The sequence below is a fragment of the Oryzias latipes genome, chromosome 2 (assembly GCF_053564925.1).
Source record: "Oryzias latipes strain Hd-rR chromosome 2, Olatipes_Hd-rR_3.1".
NCBI classification, from domain to species: domain Eukaryota; kingdom Metazoa; phylum Chordata; class Actinopteri; order Beloniformes; family Adrianichthyidae; genus Oryzias; species Oryzias latipes.
The window spans coordinates 36,576,861-36,601,321 of NC_136238.1; the positions used below are offsets into that span (position 1 = coordinate 36,576,861).

The 24,461-nt window shown below is 45.3% G+C and overlaps 1 protein-coding gene and 2 long non-coding RNA genes across 3 annotated transcripts in view; 1 reads left to right on the top strand and 2 right to left on the bottom strand.

The window, feature by feature from the left end:
- The window catches only part of LOC144981344 (uncharacterized), a 259,542-nt gene that overhangs the window by 210,669 nt on the left and 24,412 nt on the right, over positions 1-24,461 (top strand). The window lies entirely within an intron of this gene.
- On the bottom strand, positions 426-15,044 carry LOC144988258 (uncharacterized). The gene is made up of 3 exons (XR_013652111.1): positions 14,449-15,044; positions 12,005-12,427; positions 426-1,890 (listed from the first exon to the last, which is right to left on the bottom strand). It is a non-coding gene; the product is annotated as an uncharacterized LOC144988258 (long non-coding RNA).
- LOC144988602 (uncharacterized) lies at positions 22,313-23,248 on the bottom strand. Its single transcript, XR_013652529.1, has 2 exons — positions 22,489-23,248; positions 22,313-22,388 (listed from the first exon to the last, which is right to left on the bottom strand). It is a non-coding gene; the product is annotated as an uncharacterized LOC144988602 (long non-coding RNA).

Consider the following 24,461-nt stretch of genomic DNA (forward strand, 5'->3'; position numbering starts at 1 on the left):
GTTTTACAGCGGCATACGCGATCTTCGCGAAACAATATCTGCACACGGTGTTCGACTTATCCAACTGTCTTTTCCCTTCATGGATGCTCACAATAAATCAAAAGTGTTCCCACACAAGAGAGCGTAAGGAGATGGGTGGGTCCTCAAGTTCTGGTATCACGTCTGCATTAGCCATATAGCTATAGTTGACATGCTAACTGTCTGTCACCTAATGGCATCTCGGCGAAAACTCGCAGTTAACATTAGTTCCGTCTCGGCGCAAAGTTAATACATTGGGGGGAACAAAAACAAAAAAACAAATAGAATTTAAAAACCAGAACGGTACAAAGGTGAACCGAACCGAAAGTGCCATACCAAAACGGTTTGGTACAACGACGTGTACTGTTACATCCCTATTACTTGACATAACAAAGTAAATACTGCAGTTGTGTTTAAATGTTTATTACATGTTCACTGATCAAATTAAAAGTGTTAAAATTAAAGATGTATAAACAACATTTCAACCATAATGAAGACATTCAAGAATTAGCTCTAATGACTCAAAACAAACAACTCATTTCTATTTGCAGATACATCTTAAACAATTCATTTTGTGAAAAAGTTGTACATATTTTGTCAGCAGTAAAACTCTCTCATATTATTACACAAAGATTCAAATGTATTAATCCATTCCTTTTTTGCTTTTGATGTATAGAAGATGAAAACCTAAAAATAATTAATAGAAAGTAAGAATATCATATTATAACAAATAATTTGTAGAAAACTTAATTTCTACAAATTAAATACTCACTTGTGCCTCCCTCTAATGAAGTTACTTCATCAATAAGGTATGGAGGCCATCAGATTTTTCCCTCCTGTCTCCTGTGTGAGTTCTCATGTGTGTTTTGAGATTAGATATACGACTAAAACGTTTTTTACATTCTTTACAAGAATAAGGCTTTTCTCCTGTGTGAGTTCTCATGTGTGTTTTGAGATTGGATCTATGACTAAAACATTTTTTACATTCTTTACAAGAAAAAGGCTTTTCTCCTGTGTGAGTTCTCATGTGTCTTTTAAGATGATATATTTGATTAAAACTTTTATTACATTCTTTACAAGAAAAAGGCCTTTCTCCTGTGTGAGTTCTCATGTGTCTTTTGAGAGTAGATCTGTGACTAAAACTTTTCTTACAGTCTTTACAAGAAAATCTCTTATCTTCTGCATGGATTCTTGCGTGAATTCTGAACAGAGATTTGTTACAAAAGCTTTTACCACATTCTTTACAGATATAACATCTTTCATCAGATCCAGTTTCCACGTAGTCAGATGGGTTGGTAATTATTCTTGAGTTATTACCAGACTTGATAGAGGAAAATCTCTCTTTTTTTGGAGATTGTTTGTATTTCTTACCAAGATTTGTCTTCTTCGGGTTTTTTCTAACATTAGAGCCACACTGACCTGCTGACATGTGAGAGCTGTCCAGACTTTGGACATGTCTTCTGTCTCTTCTCTTCCTCTGATCTCTGTTCTCTGGGTCTGTCTCTTCATCTGTAGTTGATGTTGATTCTGTCTCTTCATCTGTAGTTGATGTTGGTTCTTTATGTTGGTTTCCTTCTTCATCCTGACTATCAGTTACATTAAAGCTCTGCTGATTGTTTAGATCTGCTTCACTGTTCTCATCTTCCTCATAAGTAGGAATCTCCATCAAGGTATCAGTCTCCTGCTTCAGATCAAGCTGATCTTCATCCTGACTGATGCAGAGTTCCCCTGGTTCCTCTTTCATCTGTGGAGGTTCTTGTTCCTCCTGCTCCTCTTTAATCTGTGGAGGTTCTGGTTCTTCCTGTTCCACTCTGAAGTTCCTCTGCTGGATGCAGAGATCTTCCTCTTCAGTCATCAAACACTGGGGGACGGCTGCAGAAACACAAGTAGAGGCCCTTTTATATGTTATGGTGACTTCATGCATTGTTAAGTACCATTATACCATTTTTTTAATACCATTTTACATAGAATCATTCAAAATATGCACAATAAAAAACTTTTAATGTTTTAAAATAAGTTTGTTTTCTTTAGCACAACAGTATAAAACTGTCCTCTACAGGGCTCCAGACTAACTTTTTTCACTAGGAACACTGTGGCCCCCCAACTGAAAATTTTAGGGGCACAACCAGAAAATTTAGGGGCGCATACCGTAAATCAACATGCTAACCAAATCTACTAATTTCCACTGTATTACTAATAAATACTTTAATAATAGATGCAGAAATTACAATGTGCTGTTTCAATTTCAGTGTCACATTTTATTCTGCACTTTTGAAAATGCAACAACAAGGTAAACTGACAGCACCATCGCTGTCATGACAGTGCAAATAGTAAACAAAACGGATGGAAATTTATCTTTGTGACACCAAATAGGTGCAGCAAAGATGCACAATCAGCGTCTTTGAGATCACCCAGGTGGACTCAACGCTGCGCCGATCCCCTGGTGTGAGATATATTTTTGTTTTTGCACCAACATCACCTGTCAATCATCAAAAAAATATCACGAGAAAGGGAGCGAACGCAGCTGGAAATTTAGTACTGAACTGACTGAAAGCTGCCCTGATGACTACAAAACAATGCATTATGGGACATGTGTCCTGGTGGGTTTTGTAGTTGATTGATCAATTAAAATAATTGAAAACACCAACTGATTAAAAAAAGCCTACGTATATTACAAAACATTCAAATAAATATAAAATATATAGCCTCGTTAGCTGTCACGCATGCAGGTGTGGGACGTTTATTCTCGTCAGCTGACCCGACTCCTGCGGGAGCGGTGAGCTGCAGTGACAGCTGTGCATGAAAACCGTTTGGTCTGGGTTGATACGCCGCCTCGCGCCTAACCGTAACCATAGCCGTAACTCTCCTCCGGGTCTGTACGGCCCAGAGAAAAGTTCAGCACTGACTGCATGTATTTAGAAAATTACGAGCAAATAGATACTTTCTAAAAAGGAAAGTAAGGAACTCTTTAATGTGGTCCGAGGACGGGGCTGTCAGGCTTCCTGCCTTAAATGTTCTCCTGCTTTCAAGCCCGATGTGGGTACCGGATCGACTCAGGCTGCCAGATCGTCTTGGGGTCCTTCGAACAAAGATGACGTTACACTATTTGTCCGACTTTGTCCGACAAAGTCCCAAACGTCTGCCTGGCTGCGAAGTATTTATTTTCTTCTGCAGGTTTCCAATCCATACAGTCCAAACGATTGATAAATTAAATATTCCAGCAGTGACAGGCTTCCAAAACCACTCAAGTGACGCGGTCAAGTAACGCGGTCAACAAATTATGTGAACATTTTGAAACCATCTCCATGAAACGATGATCTTCCCTTGACCATCCAAGCTCCTCTTCTTGAGAGCATTCAGGGAAATCCATTTTCATCTGCTGTTGCCACAGATCATCAAGTCTAGACACAGATATTCTGTTCACAATGACACTTAACTGTTTATTTCTTCTTTCTCCACCAACTACAACTCTTAGAGGTCCATTTACTGTCCAGCCAAGGATTGTTTTAACTGCATATGGACCACCATCTTCGCTTCGTATGACATGCCATGGTTCTAGTGCTTTAGGGACATTTGCACCAATAAGCAAATCAATTCCCGAATTGATTTCTGTGATTCTTAAGTCTGCCAGATGTGGCCATTTTAGCAGATCGTCTTGATGGGGAATATTATCACGATGTACAGGCATACAACTCTGTGTGTACAATTCGGGTAATTCACAAAACATATCTTCATCCAATCCAGCTATCTCCAAGTCTGAAACGATGCAACTCCCAACCATCTTTTCCTGACCCATTGTTCTTAAGAGGATGTTGGTTCTTCTCCCACTTAGCTTTAGTTTCCTCATGAGTTCATCAGTGCAAAACGATGCAGAGCTACCAGGGTCTAAGAAGGCATATGTTATTATCATTTGTTGGCTCTTTTTGGATTTAACTCGAACTGGTACAATCGGTAGAGTACAATCATGTTCACCGGCCCCAGTTAAACCACTAGATTGGACAGAAAGTGAAGCCATCGCACATGCACTGTCAGCGTTCTCCTTTCTCTGCCGCAGCCCACTACGTTCATTCATCGATGGTTTGGTACGGCGTTCATTCATAAACCGTTGGACCTGAGGTATGGAAGCACACACAACAGATGCATGCGCCTGAAGTCGGACAAAGAAGCCGCAGCTTAGCTCCCGGCGGCCCTCAACGCTGTTTAGCCGCAACACTATTTGATTGGCTGTAAGTTGGCACTATGACGTATACGATAGTGATTGCTCAGTTACAGTTAGGGTGAACGATAATACTATAATTTTCCGTTATTCGTGAGAAACGTATGAGTATAACATCGAAATTTTATTTTTGGTTGTTTGTTTTGATAAAACATGAAGAACAAATAAAAATTTAGCAAAAAGTGTGCTGATTTTTGTAATTCGTTTTTTAATGCTTTCAACAAGTTTTAAACGAGAAATATAAACTTTGCTATCATAACTGCTAAATTCAATGAAGCTCTGTAATTCCATAGTGTGGAATTCAATTAATGGTTAGGACTGTAGGCTGCTCCTTTTGATTATAGATATCAATATGACAATGTTTTTTTATTGAGATAAAAAAATGGAAACTGACATTTGGGAGAATTAAATCAGACTGCACACCATAAATAAATATTGTTTTTAAACAGTCATAAATTTGCTCAAATTGGAAAAATAAGTTCATATTGCTAATGGTTCTCCGTTTAAAACATAAACAGAACAAATATGTTCTTAAAGTACAGCGACTAGGTAACGTCGCTAAGTAGTAAAATCGCTAAGTGGTTTGAGTTGTTTGTCCAACTGGTGTTGCCGTAGAGTGTCGTCAGCATTGGTCGAAGGACCCCGAGAAGATCTGGCAGCCTGAGTCGATCCGGTACCCACACCGGTCATTGTCACACCCCAAAGAGTCATTTACCCCACTATGATTGGTTGGTTGGTTGGTCAGTTCCGCGCATGACAAGGAAAAGGTGTCATTCATACAAACTGGCGGGAGGCATTGACATTAAACTTTCATATTAAGGCAGGGGCCGCAAATAAGATAAGATATAAGATAAGATATCCCTTTGTTAGTCCCACGATGGGGAAATTTCCTTGTTGCAGCAGCAGTACAGGAACAGAGAGCAATATGTAACGAAAAAGAAAAACTATGGAGTCAATATACACACATATGTACACCATCTACACATACATTTCCAAATTGCACAGGATGATCATATATCAGTTATTGCACAGGGTAAAAGAAATAAAAGAAATATGACAGAGCCGATGATGTTGCTTAACGTGGTTCACTGGGAGCAGCTAAGGTTGTATTGTCTAACGGCAGCAAGTAGAAACGACCTACCTGACCTACCTAGAAACGAAAATAGCCCACAGGCCGCGAGTTTGAGGCCCCTGCTGTAGACTCTGGCACTGATACACTAGCCGTAGGTCAGAAGAACGAATCATTAGTTCATTTGCTCATAGCTCAGACGCACGCACATTTCAGGTTGTGTTTATATTCGTCTCTGTTTCCCTCCCACAGATGTTTAAGCGCGCTCGATCATCTCTAGGCCCCTCCCCCTCCACGCATTTGAGCCACTTACAGTGGATTTCCCTATTCTTCTCACACGCATTGGCTGCCTCACATACAGGCATCATCACTCATGAAACGCGAGCGTGTGTTTGCGTGTGTGTGTGCTCGCGTCTCATTGCTTATTTCATAGATCACTGACGAGCCCCTTCCACGTTTAATGTATAGAAAATACAGAGGGTGGGGGAGGCAAATTTACTGGTCGCACATGTGCGACTGGGTGTAAAATTCAGTCGCACACTCTCAAATTTTGGTCGCAAAATGTGACCATTTGGTCGCAGTCTGGAGCCCTGAGATGAACCAGCACCTCGCCTGGATCATTGGGGAGACCAGGCCAGGGTGTCTGGAGCCCTGCTCTACACCTGCCCCCTATAAGGAGAGCTGTTTCAGTCAATAACTAGTAGTCTGAACTAGAGCTATGACGGTGTCGGATTTTTGATAACCGCGGTTAACCACAGCCCCCCCCCCCTAAAAAAATCCCCTGGTGGCCGCATCAGAAATAAATACAACGTATTTTCTTTATTAACAAATAACAGTAACAACTAACTACTACCTATCTAGCTAATGAACTAACTATATAGCCTATATAGGTGTTGTGGATTGACTGTGACTGTGTGGGTCAGCGCTGTGTGTTTCGGGTGCGTGTTGATTCCTCTGCAGCGGACCGCTCTCTAGCTGCACGTGAGCCTTCACCTGTGCTCTCTGGTACAGACATCTTTTCAGAATATTATATATTGCCCAGTAATAAACAGACTGCAGACACACACCTTTCCGGTAGCCATGAAGCTTGGCACCCATGAAGAACACGGGGCAAGAGGTTTTTATTCATACAGACACATAACTTTGCGCCGCACAAAATAGTTCCCAAACAAAACATGTAGTGATATTCATGGAAATCTAACAGCGCGCGTTCATGTTTGGTGTTACAGAGTGAAGGAGAACAGTAATAAGCCGCCCCTAACACAAAATCCTCCGGTGGGCGGCCGTGTCGCGCGCACTTAAGAGCGCACGCAGCTTATAATGGAACTGAATACAATGGAAATTAATAATTAGAACGCAGAAAAAAAAAAAAATAATAATAATTAGAACGCAGTAAATTTGTTATATTTCCTTGCGAGACGGAAACTTCGGTTTTAGAATGAGGATGTGTGCTTCTGAAAGCGCGTGCCTGTGTGTCTGTAAAGGGAGCCGCGTCTCACGTGCAGCGCAGAGGCAGACAGCGAAACTGAAGGAGAACAAAAAGTTGGAGTTGTCCTTAATATTCAATGTAGTTTTAATATGCCTCTCCCCCTTGGTATGATCTGTTATCTGTGATATTATATCTTTTATAATTATTTTAATGTTTTGTAATGTATGTAGCCTTTTTTTATCAATTGGCATTTTAAATTATTTCATTGATCACTGAACTACAAAAACCCATCAGGACACATGTCCCATAATGCATTGTTTTGTAGTCATCAGGGCAGCTTTCAGTCAGTGTAGTGCTAAATTTCCAGCTGTGTTCGCTCAGGTTGGGGCCTCGCTTTCGCCCCGTTCTCGTGCTATTATTGTGATGATTGACAGTTGATGTAGGAGCAAAAACAAAAATATACGTCTCACACCAGGTGATCTGTGCAGCGTTGCGTCCATCTGGGTGATATCAAACACGCTTATTGTGCATCTTGGCTGCAATTATTTGGTGTCTCCAACATGAATTTCCATCCCCTAATGTTTACATACATTTAAGTATTGTTTGAAACTGTGAAATGAACGAAAGGTTACTACGGTAATCATTTTGTTACTAAACACTTTTTTTTATTAGAATGTATGATATTTTGTTTACTATTTGTACTGTCATGACAGCGATGGTGCTGTCAGTTTACCTCGTTGTTGCATCTTCAAAAGTGCAGAATAAAATGTGACACTGAATTAGAAACAGCACATTGTAATTTCTGCATCTATTATTAAAGTATTTATTAGTAATACAGTGGAAATTAGTAGATTTGGTTAGAATGTTGATTTACGGTATGCGCCCCGAAAATTTCTGGTTGTGCCCCTAAAATTTTCAGTTGGGGGTCACTGTGCTCCTAGTGAAAAAAAGTTAGTCTGAAGCCCTGTTTTTTTTTCTTGATTGATGGAGATTTAAAAAAACTCCTAATTGGTGTAACGGTAGAGGTTGCAAGTCTGATGTAAGAAACAATAAAAAAGCCACTTTTTTGTTGTAACTTGATCTTTTTCTTCCCCACAATGTCCCAGATTTAAATAAAAATACCTCAAAATCAGGCTTTTCAGAGCAATTAATAGGTTAATAGGTTCATTAAATTACTTAATAACAGGTAATGATTGATTACCGTATTTTCCGGACTATAAGTCGCCCTTTTTTTCCATAGTTTGGCAAGGGGTGCGACTTATACTCCGCAGCGACTTATATTAGAACTAAATTGAAATAAATACATTGTTAACCCTCCTGTTATGTTCATTTATGAGGAACAGAGATGATGTTCCTGGGTCAATTTGATGTATGAGGTATGTTAAGTGACTCAGAGAATCAGAAAACCTTTTTTTACAGTAACATCTTGAAGGCTAAAACATAATATTCTATTTTCCAATGATTTCATAGATTCAGAAATGCAATAAAAATGACAACTCTTTCTACAAATACAGGATGAAAACAGAGTATTAGTTGGCCAATCATGCTTCATGAAAGGAATAAATAAATAAGTATGAGAAAGAATTACTGTGAAATTATGAGATAAACAGTCTGCTATGATTGTGTCATATGAGGTTGTGCAACTTATTAGTTCTTGGTCTCAGATTTTGTCAAATAAATTTCCGACGAAATGCAACTTATAGTCCAGTGTTATCTTATCTGTGTTTTTTTTCTACTTTATAATGCATTTTTGGGCTGGTGCGACTTGTACTCCGGAGCGACTTATAATCCGGAAAATACGGTATTCACACAAATTATTCATCTCATGACAGTTCTGTCATAATTCACTTTTTGGAAATATTTTAAAGCTTCATTTATTAAATTATTTTCTTAACAGAAAACAGAAATAAAATGTATTTTGTTAAACAGTGAAGTGGAACTTTGTGGCTCTTGTTGGGTTTTTGGCTGGAAGAAACTGGATCAAATGGTTCTTTTAGTGTTAAAGGTTCCAGACTCTTGATCTCCACTGAAGCTATGAGTATGAAATGTCATTCCACAGACAAACCATCAACAAAATGACCCTGATGCTGCTGAGGTTCTTATGGAAGTGAAGCAAATCTCAGCAGAGATGCAGTTTTTCTAAACCAGGGGTCGGCAACCTTTTTTACTCAAAGAGCCATTTGGGACCGCCCCTAATTAAAAAGAAAGCACCTGGAGCCACAACCCGTTTTGACATCATTATATATATTATGCATGTATATATTATTCAAAGGTGCTCATTACGTCGATCGCATCGACCGGTCGATCTTCAATGACATGAGTGTAGATCGCGGGCCAGAAAAAAAAAAAAAAAAAAAAAGAAAAGTACTTCTTTAAAATCCACCAGTCAATCAAAATCCTCACTGAGAAGTACGGGACTTGATTGACATGTAGATTGGCCAATCGGACATCGTCTGAAGCATATGTGGCTGCAAATGCACATTTTGGCTACGTTCACACTGCAGGCTGAAACGACCCAATTCCGAATTTTTTGCCCCTAAGCGGCCCAATTCCGATCTTTTCATGACAGCCTGAATGACACAGATCCGATCTTTTCAATTGCGACCCAGCCGTCCTGATTCCGAATTGTAGCCGTTCTTTTCAATTGCGACCGCCGTCTGACCGGCCAGGCGACTTGATTCCGAACTGTACGTCATCGACACGCAACAAACGTCATCATTTTGCGTTGAAGTAGGCGGGAACGAGAACGTAAACATCAACCATGGTGGACGATGCTGCTGAGACCAGTCAGTGAAAGGGAAGGGAGGTCACGGATTGGATTAATATTTGGGGTGATCACTCTTTTCAAGCCAAACTCCAGGGCTCTAATTGCAACTGGGCGGTTTTTGAAAAAAATTCCAGCTAAATGGCAGAGCGTGATGTTGTACCTTTCCCGCGATGACTTTTTTTCCTTTCTCCCCTTTGACCGTGCTCAAGCGCGGGGGACCCGAGGCGATCCTCCTCCTCCTCTCTGTTCTGATCCTTAGATTCTCCAGAACGGGTTAATAAAGAGTCCATAGCATTTATTCTGGGGGAAACCTTCTTTTATTACCGCCCTCCTTCCTCCGTAACACACAACATGAATGCGCGCCCACACTGCCCCCCCCCCCCCCCCCCATTCTCTATCGCGGCACGCGCTTGCACACACACACACACGGGGCGCGCGGGCCCAACACATACACATTCCTCTTCCACAACAGTGGGTACAGACGATCCCGACTCCATTGCCTTCTTAAAATGAGAAGATTGTAATTGTGCTGCTCCTTCGTGAAAATAAATTTAATATTACAAAAAGAGCTCCGCTTTTGACAACACTGTTGTTGACATCCATTGTTAACGTTTGCTCCGCAAACAACGAGTGACGTCGTTCACCGTTGAGTATTCTTCTGGCTTCTGCGCATGCGGGTCTCGTTTGGGTCGTGTCACGGTCACACTGGAGATCACAAAAGTTCGGATTTACTTGGAAATGTGAACGGTCTAGCAAACAATTCAGATTTTTTGAAAAAATCCGAATTGAGCATTAAGCCCTGCAGTGTGAACGTAGCCTATGTTCTTTAAAGGATGATACCGCGGCCGCGTTGGGAGGAGCTACTGGTTCTGGTCTGATCGCTGCATGGAGCGATGTGCGAATGTGGAGAGATCAGGTTTATTATTTTGAAGAGATTTACTTGGTAATCATGTTTCCATGTTTGAGTTCATAAATCCCAGAGTCTGCTTCAACTCCCGCAGTGAAAGCTGCGTCTCAATCTGACGCCCGTGTTTGCATCTCTCTGACAGAGTTTGAAGCCAAAGCCCCTCCTCCGCCTCTCCACCTGCTTTTCCTCTCTACCTGTTCACCTGTTCACATCCTCTGCAGCTGAGATTTGTTTCCCCCGCGCTCCTCAGTGTATTATACACAGAGAGCGCAAAATACGGTAGTCTGGTCGCTCCAGCGCAGCACAAGGATGAAAGAGCCAGACGCAGGTTATAGCGGGGATAGAGCGGGTTAAGCAAATGAATGGAAGAAGGCGCTCCGCTGAAGAAATATTCAATAGTGTACACATTTTATTATTATTCTGAACTATCTTTTATTTAGAAAAATCTTTTATTTTATCAGTCCAGTATGGAAAAAAAAACATCAACAAAAGCTGTGTTGGGCGGTTTTTGGCTGGGTCTGGCCAAACACAGATGACTTTTCGGCTGGAAAACTGTGACTATCTGGCAACACTGGCGCGAACTCTCAGTCTGTCATCAGTCTCTGCCCCACGGCACGTCAAGTTCCCGTCAGAAGATCGGAGTGTTTATTGAAGCCGCCCCGCGTGCCACTCCCTGCTATCAGCTCTGCAGTTCTCGCCCGATAAATACGAGCTCATTACGAAGCTGTTTTTTACGTGGCTCGCGCTTCATACGGAGCCATCAGCGCCTTTGAAATGCCATGAAAAATGAAAAAACTAAAATAAAATTTAATTATTATAAAATACTCATTATTTTCCAAAGTCACAGGGAGCCACAACAGATGGATGAAAGAGCCACATGTGGCTCCGGAGCCATGGGTTGCCGACCCCTGTTCTAAACTGAAATCACTGACATTAAACAGCCTGAACATTCATGGAGCTGAACTGGACACAGAAAAACCTCCCTGTTGTGTTTCCACCCACCAATGAGGAGCAGTTTGATGAAGATGAAGCTGCACTGGAGGAAGAATCAGTCCAGAAAAAATGGAGAACAATTCTGACACCATGCAGTTTTTCACTGATGTGTTCAGGTTTGAATCTTTTCTGTCTGCAGATCCATGAGCAGGACCCTGTCTTTGGGTTTTAGCTTGAAATGTAGTTTTGGAAATAGAATCTGTCTGAATGTCTGGAATTGGAGACATGGAGACATCAAAGAGGTTTAGATGGATTTTGGGTTTGACAGAGAAATCTGCTGAAAAGAACTGAACTACAAACTTAGAACCACAGACGACAAAACAGATTGTACTTTTTTATCTGCTAACAATTTTCTCTTTGATCTGTTAAGGTTTCCTGTTTGTCGTTAGCTGGAGGGACTAACTAAGAACATGTGATTTGAAGAATGTTGTCGGCTGCACTGACCAACAATATCTTCTGTCTTTTCAACTGGAAGGGACAGAAGAGACTCTTCCAGGACACGCTGTTGATGGACTGCATGTTTGGAGAGCTTGAAGCTCAAGATAGAACCGTTGTTGAAGTGAACATACCGATAGTGTGGAGATGAATATCAGAGTCACACTGACCTGCTGACATGTGAGAGCTGTCCACACTTTGGACATGACTTCTGTCCCTCCTCTTCCTCTGATCTCTGTTCTGTGGGTCTGTCTCTTCATCTGTAGTGAATGTTGATTCTTCATGTTGGTTTCCTTCTTCATCCTGACTATCAGTTACATTAAAGCTCTGCTGATTGTTTAGATCTGCTTCACTGTTCTCATCTTCCGCATAAGTAGGAATCTCCATCAAGGTATCAGTCTCCTGCTTCAGATCAAGCTGATCTTCATCCTCACTGATGCAAAAATCCCCTGGTTCTTCTTTAATCTGTGGAGGTTCTGGTTCCTCCAGTTCCTCTTTAATCTGTGGAGGTTCTGGTTCCTCCTGTTCCACACTGAAGTTCCTCTGCTGGTTGCAGAGATCTTCCTCTTTAGTCATCCAATGCTGGGGGAGGACTGCAGGGACACAAACATAACAAGAAGCCTTTTACAAGTTTCCAGGGGCCTCATTTGTAAACGTTGCGTACGCACAAAAGAAGGCGTACGCCACCCTCTATGCAATAATTGAAATTTATAAAAAGCAAACTTGACGGGAAAATGTGCGGCCCTTTACGCAAGCTCTGACCCAGGCGTACGCACAAAAACGGGTGAAATGAGAAACGGCGACACCGTCGGCAGATGGAAGAAACACGTGAAAGTGAAAATGACAATACTGCCTCTCATAAATAACATGAAGACTTCACAAAGCAAGTCTTACAATAAACAGCCTACACGAACACCTGTTTGATCGATCAGCAGTGAAACAAACAAAGCAATCAAACGAAAATTACAACAGAAATTCAAATGAACACTTATTTGCAAAAAGAATAGTGAAATATGTTCTGCAATATTGGCATGTTGTGCAATTCATCTTCATAAATAATAGTTAACAGAACGAAATAATGTACAAAACTGATATTCTCGTTAATGTGCCCGTTTGGCAGAGCAAATATAGGTGCAATTAGACAGACAGACAGACAGACGGACATATTAATTATCCACTAGGGAAAGTTGTTTTCATAGTAAAACATTTCTTCATAAGCTATGGAATTATGGTATTCATGCATATGCCTTTAGTTTGTTTTATTTTTGATAAAACAATGTATGGCGTATGTCTCAACCATTCAGAAAGCAACAAGAAATTACATTTGCGCTGAACAATTTCCCATTTCCACGTCGATTATTACCGACATCTGTAGCTTGTCAGATGTAATTAAATGGATGGAAATAAAATGCCCCATCACAATGTGTAATGACGCACATGGCTGATCTTCCGCTCTTAGAAAGATGTGGCAAATGGAAGAATTCGGAGTGAACGCATCTTTAGACAGCAAGAAGACTTGCTGGCAAATGAGGACGAGTGGCTTATGAGCCGGTTCCCACTTCCTCGAGCCGTCCTCTTGGACCTCTGTAGGCTTTTGGGGGTGTGTCACCCGGTGCATCTGGCGAGTCATTGTCTCCCCCCGTCTTAGTCACCACTCCACTTAAAAGGGATTCCCCAATTATTGCCGCCAGTCTCTCATCAAGAGGGGTCAGCTCCGGTGTCCCCACCTTCACCCCCCCACCCGTGGCAGACACTCTGGCGATGGAGCACTAGACGTTTTTTGCCTCGAGTCTGATGTCCGACCATTTCTTTTTTATTTCGGCCACAGTCTGAGGTTGTGAGGCTACAGCATTTACAGCGTCTGCCACGTGCCTTTTTGGCATTAGTAATGCCCACACTGTGCCCTCCATACAACATTTTTCTCCTCTTTTCCACCTCGCCAACGATAACTTCTACTTCACATTGAGTGAAGTTACGTTTTTTTTATTTCCTCTCGGTGTTTGCCATGGTTTCGCAATCAATGAATATTAACTTGTGGGCGTTTCACGGACTATTTATGGGCAACTATGGGCGTGTCATGAAGCCGCAAAAGCTGCGCTGCATTTAGAATTGGTTGTGATTTATTAAGGGAAAGATGCGTAGGATGTGCGTGCGCACGGTTTTATAACTCTGAATATGTCTGTGCGTACGCACGTCCTATGTTTCATCCGTACGCCACATCAACGCAAATCCTACGCAAAGTTTTCTAAATGAGGCCCCTGGACTTTGGTTTCTTTTCAAGCATCAATAAACTCTGTGATCATTGGAGAAAATGTCTGAGGAGTCTGGAGGACCAGAAGAGACTAATTGAAATAAATATATATGCAGAGGTGAGTAGTAACGCATTACATTTACTTAAGTAACTTTTTGTTGAATTGTTTTTGTGAGAGTAAGACAAGGCAATTTTATTTGTATAGCAAAATTCATACACAAAGTAAAACAGGAAAATTATTGGTTTATATATATATCGCCCTGGGAGTAAGTTAGTAGAACCACGAATGATGACAGACAGGTCACCAAAAAGAAAAGCATGAAGCTCAATGGCTTCTCTGTTTCTGTGATGAAGGTCATATACCTATGTGGTGGAGCTGCAGCTGTGGTTTCCAGATGACATCCAGCAGTCTGCGCTGACGACAGAGCTCCTGCTCGTACTGGACGATGGTTCCTTCACAGAGTCTGCAGATTTCTTCAGCAGCAGCAGCTAGTCGCTCGCTGATCAACTCTCTCAGAGACTGAAGGGAAGACATGGTTCCTGCTCCGATCTTCAGCTCCAACTCCCACAAACACCGCCGTCCTCTTCACTGCAGCTCCGATCGATCATCTGCTAGTCTCACAATCACAGCAATCCACGTTGTCTTTCCGTTCAACACTTCTTCACTCATTTACGACACTTTGGAAAATGCTGAGAGTTCCCACACGAACCACTTATCGTCCTTTCTGTCCAAAAACCTCACAAACGTCCCAACAAAACACCACCGTCCCCTCAACACAAGCTAACGCTGCTAGCCTGCTAACAAGCTAACGCTGCTAGCGCCTCGTGCTGTACTTCTTCTTTGTTTGGCTAACAGCGTCATCGTGCTTTAGCGCCACCAGCTGGTCTGGAGTGTTTTCTGTCGCTCATGTTATGATGTTGAAGCTCAGAGCATCCGGCGCTTTGATCTTCTGCACATTCAAGTGTGGAACAGATGCAGAGAAAAGCTCCAAAGTTCTCAGAGGAACATTGATTCAGCAGATCTTTAGTTTCTGGAGACGACTTCAATGGAAGAATGAAAACCACATGGATTCAAACTGAAACTCTGTCAGAGTCAATAAAGTTTTTTCAAAGATGAAGTTTTTGAAGGACAAAGCTCTCCTTCACTGTCAACACACACAGATGATCAGAACAGTTCCACATGTGTCTGCATGTTCTGGGAAGTTCTCCTGTTCCTGGGTTCCTCTGATCACGGGTCCAGCAGCGTGTTTCAGGAACACGGATGATCCAGAACATGGGATCAGACTGAAGTCAGCAGCTTTCAGCTCCTTTTGGGCTTCAAGCCCAGAGAGAAGACAGAAATGTGAGGAAGGCAGAGAACATGAAGGGTTCCTGACAGGAAAGAGAAGTTGGAGCCAGAAAGACTAGAACCGGATCAGGACCAACTCTGGACAGTCCTTTTAGTGGTGGAGCACAGACAGAAGCAGCATCATGTTTGTCACAGAGACGTGAGCTTTGAGGAGCCACTCTGCAGCTTGACCCTCTCAGATGTCAGCAGCTGTTTGTGTCCTCAGATCCAGTCAGACACCAACATGTTCCTCAGAGAACAGCATGTCAGCACACACTGCACACGCTTGGATCCATGCAGACGTGTTGGAAGCCAGAGCTTCAGGCCGGCCTTCAGTGGATCTGTCCGTTCATGCTGAATGGGAGCAGAAGAACGTCTGTTTCAGCTCTGCTGCTTCAGCTCCACTCAAACTGCTGGGAACTCCAAACTCTCTCAGAGGAGAAAAACAGCAGAAAGCTTTCTGCAGCTGCTCTCACAGTGGATCTTCCTCTGTCTTCTTCAGCAGCAGATGATGAAGAGTCACTTTCTTCAGGTTCCTCTCAGTCCTGACCTTCATTCCTGATGGACCAAAGCAGACTGACAGCAGCTCTTTAGCTCCACAAAGAAAACTCTGCAGTTTCCCAAAAACCTTCTGAAGCAGAAAAACCAGGAGACTTCCTGTCTGTCTGTCTGTCTGTCTGTCAGTGTTGGAGTCTTCCTCCATCTTCCAATGATGAAGGTTTCTGCTTTGGAACATTCCAGAAAGCCTTTTGAAAGCCTCCTGATGATGCTGGAGGACAGGGAGGAGCGCAGGAGGATGCAGGAGCTCCCAGAGGAGGAGAGGCAGGAGGAGCAGAGGGAGCGGCTGCTGGAGCAGAAGCAGCTGCAGACGCACTTTTGGCTCTGGGCTTCAAACTTTGATCAGGAGGAAGAGGAGGAGCTAAAGAGGAGCAGGAATGCTGGGAGTGGGACTGGAATTCAGACTGAATCCAACATTTAGGGACAAAAATGGCGTCTTCCAGAAATAAATCAGTCTTTATTGTCATTGTAGATGGTGATACAATGAAATTGCAGCAGCCTTGAAGTGATGAAGTTAAATAAAATAAAATAGAATAACTGTATTTACATCTCTAACAAAAAATGAACAATATGTACAGAAACTGTTAAATATTAAATATGTATGGACAAAATAGAATGGAATGAGTGGAGTTGCTGTGAGCGCAGCATAGTAGATATTGTGTTATTGCACAGAAGTCAAGATATTGCACACATGTGTAGTCAGAGATTTAGCATTTGTAAAAAGTCAGAGTGGGTGTGGTTGGTGGAAGTGTGTGTATTCCGTATGGTGACTTCCTGTGGAAAAAAGCTGTTCCTTAGTCTGTTTGTCCTGGTTCTGATGGACCTGTACCTCCTTCCAGAGGGCAGCAGTTCAAACAGAGAGAAAGCAGGATGGGTGGAGTCAGTGATGATGTCAGTCACTCTGCTGAGGCAGCATGACTGGTAGATGTCCTTCAGTGAGGGGAGGGGGCAGCTGATGATCCTCTTCTGTCTTTACCACTCTCTGGAGGCTCTGCCGTTCTGCTTCAGTGCAGTGGGAGAACCACACTGTGATGCAGGAGGACAGGATGCTCTCAATGGTTGAGCGGTAGAAGGTTACCAGCAGCTCCTGGTTCACATTGTTCTTCCTGAGTCTTCTCAGGAAGTTCAGGCGCTGCTGAGCCTTCCTGATGGTGTTGTTAGACCCTGTGAGGTCAGCAGAGATGGTGGTGCCCAGGAGGGTGAAGCTGTGGACCCTCTCCACACAGTTTCCATCGATGTAGAGTGGGGGTGGATCTGCTCTGTTCTTCCTGAAGTCCAGGATGATCTCCTTGGTCTTGGTGGTGTTCAGGATGAGGTTGTTAGCCTGACACCACCTGGACAGTTTCAGGACTTTGTCTCTGTGGGCCGTCTCGTCGTCCTCAGAGATCAGCCCCACCACAGTAGTGTCGTCTGCAAACTTCACTATGGTGAACTTCCACAACTCAGAAGCTCTGAGCTCCGTCTGAGTCTGCAGAGATGCTGAGCTCCTCAGCTGCTGCAGCTCCCACAGTCACATGAAGGTCTGCAGCTGCAGCAGGAAGTCCAGATGTTTGCAGCTGCTGCAGCTCCCACAGTCACATGAAGGTCTGCAGCTGCAGCAGGAAGTCCAGATGTTTGCAGCTGCTGCAGCTCCCACAGTCACATGAAGGTCTGCAGCTGCAGCAGTCTGTTGCTGTTTTCCAGTCAGTGTTCTTCATAGATTCTAAAATAGATTTATTTCTTTGAAGCGTTTTTCCTGAAATTTGAAAAGTTTGAACATTTTCTGCCAGAATTGATCCAAATTGTTTTGATTTGGTTGTTTTGTCTTTTCTACATTTGACCAAACCCAAAGTGGGAGGAGTCATCTTTCTGCAGTTCCTCTGAATCATGGACAGAAGTTGTAGATGTTCCACTAGAACAGTGTTTTCTTCTTCTGTGGATGTTCTAGTGTTCTGAGCACATTGGTAAAATCTGCTGCATTATCTGTCAGCTTCCATTTTCAGCATTTGGATCCTCAAAGTTCAGGAAGAAACCGGAATCCAAACTGCTTCCAGTTTCCATGTTTGGGATCTTCTGGACCTGTTGAAGGACACAGATTCTTTCCACATAATGAAGCTGTTCTTCTGAAGCCAAACGGCCCACAGTTCTATGCTGATGATGCTCTTCTTCACCAACAGCCTCTCAGATCACAGATGCTGCAGTTTGCTTGGTCTGCTGGAAAGCAGCAGCGCTGCCACGCCCACCTGAAAGAGCCTCAGAGCTTCTCCAGCTGATGTCTTCAACACTGGGACTCCATCCCTTCTTCCATTCATCTTTCTGTCCGTTTGCTTTGAGGCCCAGATCCTCACCTGCTGCTGGCTTTGGTTCAGCAGCTGCTGACTGGAACGCTGAAGCTCAGAGCGTCCGGCGCTTTGATCTTCTGCACATTCAAGTGTGGAACAGATGCAGAGAAAAGCTCCAAAGTTCTCAGAGGAGCATTGATTCAGCAGATCTTTAGTTTCTGGAGACGACTTCAATGGAAGAATGAAAACCACATGGATTCAAACTGAAACTCTGTCAGAGTCAATAAAGTTTTTTCAAAGATGAAGTTCTTGAAGGACAAAGCTCTCCTTCACTGTCAACACACACAGATGACCAGAACAGTTCCACATGTGTGTGCATGTTCTGGGAAGTTCTCCGGTTCCTCTGATCACGGGTCCAGCAGCGTGTTTCAGGAACACGGATGATCCAGAACATGGGATCAGACTGAAGTCAGCAGCTTTCAGCTCCTTTTGGGCTTCAAGCCCAGAGAGAAGACAGAAATGTGAGGAAGGCAGAGAACATGAAGGGTTCCTGACAGGAAAGAGAAGTTGGAGCCAGAAAGACTAGAACCGGATCAGGACCAACTCTGGACAGTCCTTTTAGTGGTGGAGCACAGACAGAAGCAGCATCATGTTTGTCACAGAGACGTGAGCTTTGAGGAGCCACTCTGCAGCTTGACCCTCTCAGATGTCAGCAGCTGTTTGTGTCCTCAGATCCAGTCAGACACCAACATGTTCCTCAGAGAACAGCATGTCAGCACACACTGCACACGCTTGGATCCATGCAGACGTGTTGGAAGCCAGAGCTTCAGGCCGGCCTTCAGTGGATCTGTCCGTTCATGCTGAATGGGAGCAGAAGAACGTCTGTTTCAGCTCTGCTGCTTCAGCTCCACTCAAACTGCTGGGAACTCCAAACTCTCTCAGAGGAGAAAAACAGCAGAAAGCTTTCTGCAGCTGCTCTCACAGTGGATCTTCCTCTGTCTTCTTCAGCAGCAGATGATGAAGAGTCACTTTCTTCAGGTTCCTCTCAGTCCTGACCTTCATTCCTGATGGACCAAAGCAGACTGACAGCAGCTCTTTAGCTCCACAAAGAAAACTCTGCAGTTTCCCAAAAACCTTCTGAAGCAGAAAAACCAGGAGACTTCCTGTCTGTCTGTCTGTCTGTCAGTGTTGGAGTCTTCCTCCATCTTCAAATGATGAAGGTTTCTGCTTTGGAACATTCCAGAAAGCCTTTTGAAAGCCTCCTGATGATGCTGGAGGACAGGGAGGAGCGCAGGAGGATGCAGGAGCTCCCAGAGGAGGAGAGGCAGGAGGAGCAGAGGGAGCGGCTGCTGGAGCAGAAGCAGCTGCAGACGCACTTTTGGCTCTGGGCTTCAAACTTTGATCAGGAGGAAGAGGAGGAGCTAAAGAGGAGCAGGAATGCTGGGAGTGGGACTGGAATTCAGACTGAATCCAACATTTAGGGACAAAAATGGAGTCTTCCAGAAATAAATCAGAATCTTTATTGTCATTGTAGATGGTGATACAATGAAATTGCAGCAGCCTTGAAGTGATGAAGTTAAATAAAATAAAATAGAATAACTGTATTTACATCTCTAACAAAAAATGAACAATATGTACAGAAACTGTTGAATATTAAATATGTATGGACAAAATAGAATGGAATGAGTCGAGTTGCTGTGAGCGCAGCATAGTAGATATTGTGTTATTGCACAGAAGTCAAGATATTGCACACATGTGTAGTCAGAGATTTAGCATTTGTAAAAAGTCAGAGTGGGTGTAGTTGGTGGAGGTGTGTGTATTCCGTATGGTGATTTCCTGTGGAAAAAAGCTGTTCCTTAGTCTGTTTGTCCTGGTTGTGATGGACCTGTACCTCCTTCCAGAGGGCAGCAGTTCAAACAGAGAGAAAGCAGGATGGGTGGAGTCAGTGATGATGTCAGTCACTCTGCTGAGGCAGCATGACTGGTAGATGTCCTTCAGTGAGGGGAGGGGGCAGCCGATGATCCTCTTCTGTCTTTACCACTCTCTGGAGGCTCTGCCATTCTGCTTCAGTGCAGTGGGAGAACCACACTGTGATGCAGGAGGACAGGATGCTCTCAATGGTTGAGCGGTAGAAGGTTACCAGCAGCTCCTGGTTCACATTGTTCTTCCTGAGTCTTCTCAGGAAGTGCAGACACTGCTGAGCCTTCCTGATGGTGTTGTTAGACCCTGTGAGGTCAGCAGAGATGGTGGTGCCCAGGAGGGTGAAGCTGTGGACCCTCTCCACACAGTTTCCATTGATGTAGAGTGGGGGTGGATCTGCTCTGTTCTTCCTGAAGTCCAGGATGATCTCCTTGGTCTTGGTGGTGTTCAGGATGAGGTTGTTAGCCTGACACCACCTGGACAGTTTCAGGACTTTGTCTCTGTGGGCCGTCTCGTTGTCCCCAGAGATCAGCCCCACCTCAGTAGTGTCGTCTGCAAACTTCACTATGGTGATGCTGGTGTGGGCTGGTCTGCAGTCTGCTGTGTCCAGCATGTCCGTCACTGAGGAGTGACGTCACTGAACACCGTCACTGCCTGGAGCTCTTTCTGGGTCCTAGTGCCCTAAAGGTTACAGCTCCTGGTTCCACAAGAAAAAAGTCCATTCTAGAGGCCACTCTGACATCATCATCATCAAAGACAGCGTTACCTGGGGTGGGGGTCGGGGCTTCCGGTGCCTGGCGGGGGCGGTGGGGGGCTCCGTTGGTCGGGGGGTCGGGTCCGGTGCCTGGGTGGGGCGGGCTGGGGCGTTGCTTGGTCCTCTGGGCTTCGGTGTGGGGGTGCGTGGTGGGGGGGTGGGGTGGTGGTCTGGCTTGGCTTGGGGGGGTGGTCCCTTTGCCTGTGCTGGGGGGGGTTGGCGGGGGGCCCTGCTCGGGTGGGGGGGGCCCAGCGGCGCCGGATGGGCTGCCCATCTGCACCTGGGGCTGGGATCGGCCCTTCCCTGGCTCTGGGACGGGACGGGACAACCCTCTCGGGGCCCCCGGTCGCTCTGGGTGTCACCCGCTTCGGCTACGGGGTCTGGGGTGGGGTGGGGTGGGGGGCTTGTCGGCCCTGTCCTGTGGGGGGGCGTTCTGGGGGGGAGGGGGGGCCCATTATTAGTACGGGTCGGGGGGGCTAGCGGGTCGGGGTCTCCGCTGAGGCAATCAGTGGTTGCCTGGGCCGGTTGGCCTCCTCGGTCCCGTCGAGGCCTGACCAGAGCTCCTCTAGGGCCGGCGTCTGGGGGTGGGGGCCTGGGCTTGCTCCGGGGGGGGGCGACGCTTTCTGGCTCCTCTCTCTCTGTGTGGGGTGGGTGGTGCCGGGCCTGGGGTGTCGGCGCCTCCGGGGGTGGGCCCCTGGGCTGGGTGGCCCTGGCCCCTTTGCTGGGGGTGGGCTGGGGGACGGCTGTTTGACCACCGGGGGACAGTCTACCAGCCGTCCCCAACTTACCCCCTTCCTTATATAACCTCATATTAGGGTGAGGGGGTGGGGGGTTTAGCCTGCGATGCGCCTTGGGGGGGGGCTACTTGGGAGTGGCCCCCCTCCTATGGTTGCCGTATGGAGTGGGCCCCCCCTCTTTCGGTTTTATTTGCACCTTAGACACGTAGGGTCCTTGGTAGGGGGGGTGCTTGGACATCACTGCCAGAAAGCAGCAGATGTCCTCCTGGCACCCTACCCGCCAATTTTAACCGCACCTTAGACATTTAGGGCCCCTTGGTGTGGAGGGTGAGGGGACATCACTGTGAGTAATCAGGAGATGTCCCCTTAGTGCCCTACTCGCCAATTTTAACTGCACCCCCCTTAGTACACACACCCCTCCCCCTTCAATATATACATTCAAACATAAACACACACACATGCACACAAACACCCTCTCAAACACCCATACACGCACACACATTTTACAAGGAAGGTGGGACCTGGGTCCATCTGTCCCCTACCCCGTCCCTGGTGGGGGGTGCGGGCCCCTTGGCGATGGCGGCCGTGTCCCTTGGGTGCCGGCTCCCTGGGCCCGGCGGTGCTCTCTCCGCACGGTGGGGGGGTTCATATTACACCTGAGCCGGGGGTGTTCGTGTCCCTGGGGGGTGGGTCCTGGTCCTTGCCCCTGGGCGCTGGGCCCCGCCAAACTTCCAACATGGCCGAGCCTGGTCGGGCCATATTTATAACATCCCTTATGGGCCGCCCTTTTTTCCCCGGGGTTCCCCCCTCCTGGGCGGGGGCGGCGGGCCCCTGCCTTGCTCCTACCTGGACCAACCGTGGGCCGGGTGGGTGGCTGCCTGGAGTGCGGAGCGGGTCTCCCTTGGGGGGTCCTGGCTCGTACCTGGGGTCGGGGCGGGGGGATGCCCGGAACTCCTGGGTGGTGGTGGGGTGCTCGTCTGGGGCTGTGGGCGTCCCTCTCCGGTGGGGCCCTGCGTTGGGCTCTTCCGGCGCGGCGGGGGGCTGCTTTCCTGGCTGGGCTGGGGCGGCGCTCTCTTTCCCTCTGCGCCTCCCTGCTCTCTGGCTCTGGGGGCCTCGCGGCGGTCCTGCTGGCCCTGGCCTGGGTGGCGGTCTTGGTCGCCCGGGGGGCGGTTGTTCCCTGCCTGTTCCCGTGTGGCGCTGGGGGAATTCCGACTGCCGCTGCTGCTGCGGCGGGGGTATGGGTGTGGGGGTGGCTGGGCGCTCCTCCTCCTTCTTTTCACATTCCACCATCCATTTTTGAAGAACATAAACACTCACCTGAGCACAGGTGTTAGCTCACCTTTGCACTAATAGTTTGCATGATTGAATGAATGAAAGATTTCACACTAGTTGGTTTAAAGGCATAAGTATGCGTTCGTGAACACTATCTGTTTTGTGTGCATGTTGACATGTGGACATTTCTGCGGCTAGCAGGTGTGTTGATAATATTTGAGTGTGTGTGAACAGGCCCCGCCCTTTTTGTACTACATTTGAACCGTACCGTAACGATAAACAACCAGTAAACCTGCCTGCTCTATGCTGCTTCATGGTCTTACCCCCCTTCCCCTCCTATTATCACCCTCCTACCCCCCCCTCTCTCTAACGTCCCTCTCTCTTGTTCCCCTCTTTCCTTTTCCGTCCGGTCCAACACCAAAGATTTTCAAACATGATTGAAATTAATAAAGTTTGGCCTCAATTACAAAAGGGGTTTATTCAGACATACCTTTGGTTTGTCTGAAGATGAATAACCCCTCTTGTTAGAATAAAATATGTCCAACACAAGAGGCCCTCAGCTCTCATCTGTTTGCCTAGCTGTTGGACAGGACAAGTTAAAAAAAAAAAAAAAAAAGACAGCGTTACCTAGCAACCATACCAAGACCATAGCAGCTATAGAGGGAAACACAACAAACCATCAACGGCGGTTAAAGCAGTCAGACGTTTGTTCTGCAGCTCAGCAAAAATCTCTGCTTTAGGTTTTGGGGAGAAAAACAAAGGAAAACACACGGAGAAGGATTCTGCAAAGGAAATCCCAAGTTCTATTGGTAAGTCAGCGTCCTGGAAACATGCTTTGTTGGTTCTGAAGTGGCATGAATGCAGACTTAGATTGGTTTGTTTCCTTGGATTCTTCAGATGGATTCAAGCTGTAAATGTTGTCAGCATAAAGCAAGTTTGGACTAAACTAAAGCAGAAAGTGGCTTTGAAGATGGTCAGGAGAAATGAGGGCTTTTTTCAGGAATTCTTGGAAGAGGAGGACTTCTCCAAACAACCAGAATCTAGGAGGAGGTTTTTTCAGCATTGAGATCAGGATTTAGCATGAGCTTCAATCCCATTTTTGTTCAATCCAAATGTTTACCGTCATATTCAGGAGTTCAACTCTGAAAGCCACCATGACATCATAGACATTAAAGACCCTGTTACCTAGCAACCAAACACAACAAACTGAAGAAAAGTTAGAAACTGCCTTTAACTTTTATTACACTAATGGTTTAAACTTAATTCACTGAGCATGTATTGTCATCTCAAAATTATATTACATTTGAAGAAAGCACAGACAAACTATTGTTCTAACAGTTTATTCTCATCCTCCCTTTTTCTGTGCATGTGTGATCTGCTGAGCAGGCCTCAGACTTATCTTCACTTTAGCCTTGGAGCTTCTCTCCACCAGTAACCTGTGGGTGTGTTTTTCACACGAGGTCCATCAGACGATCTTCTGAATATGCAAATGCAGGGTTTTTATACCAACCCCATCCCTGAGCTCTTTGGTTCGGACTTTGAATGCA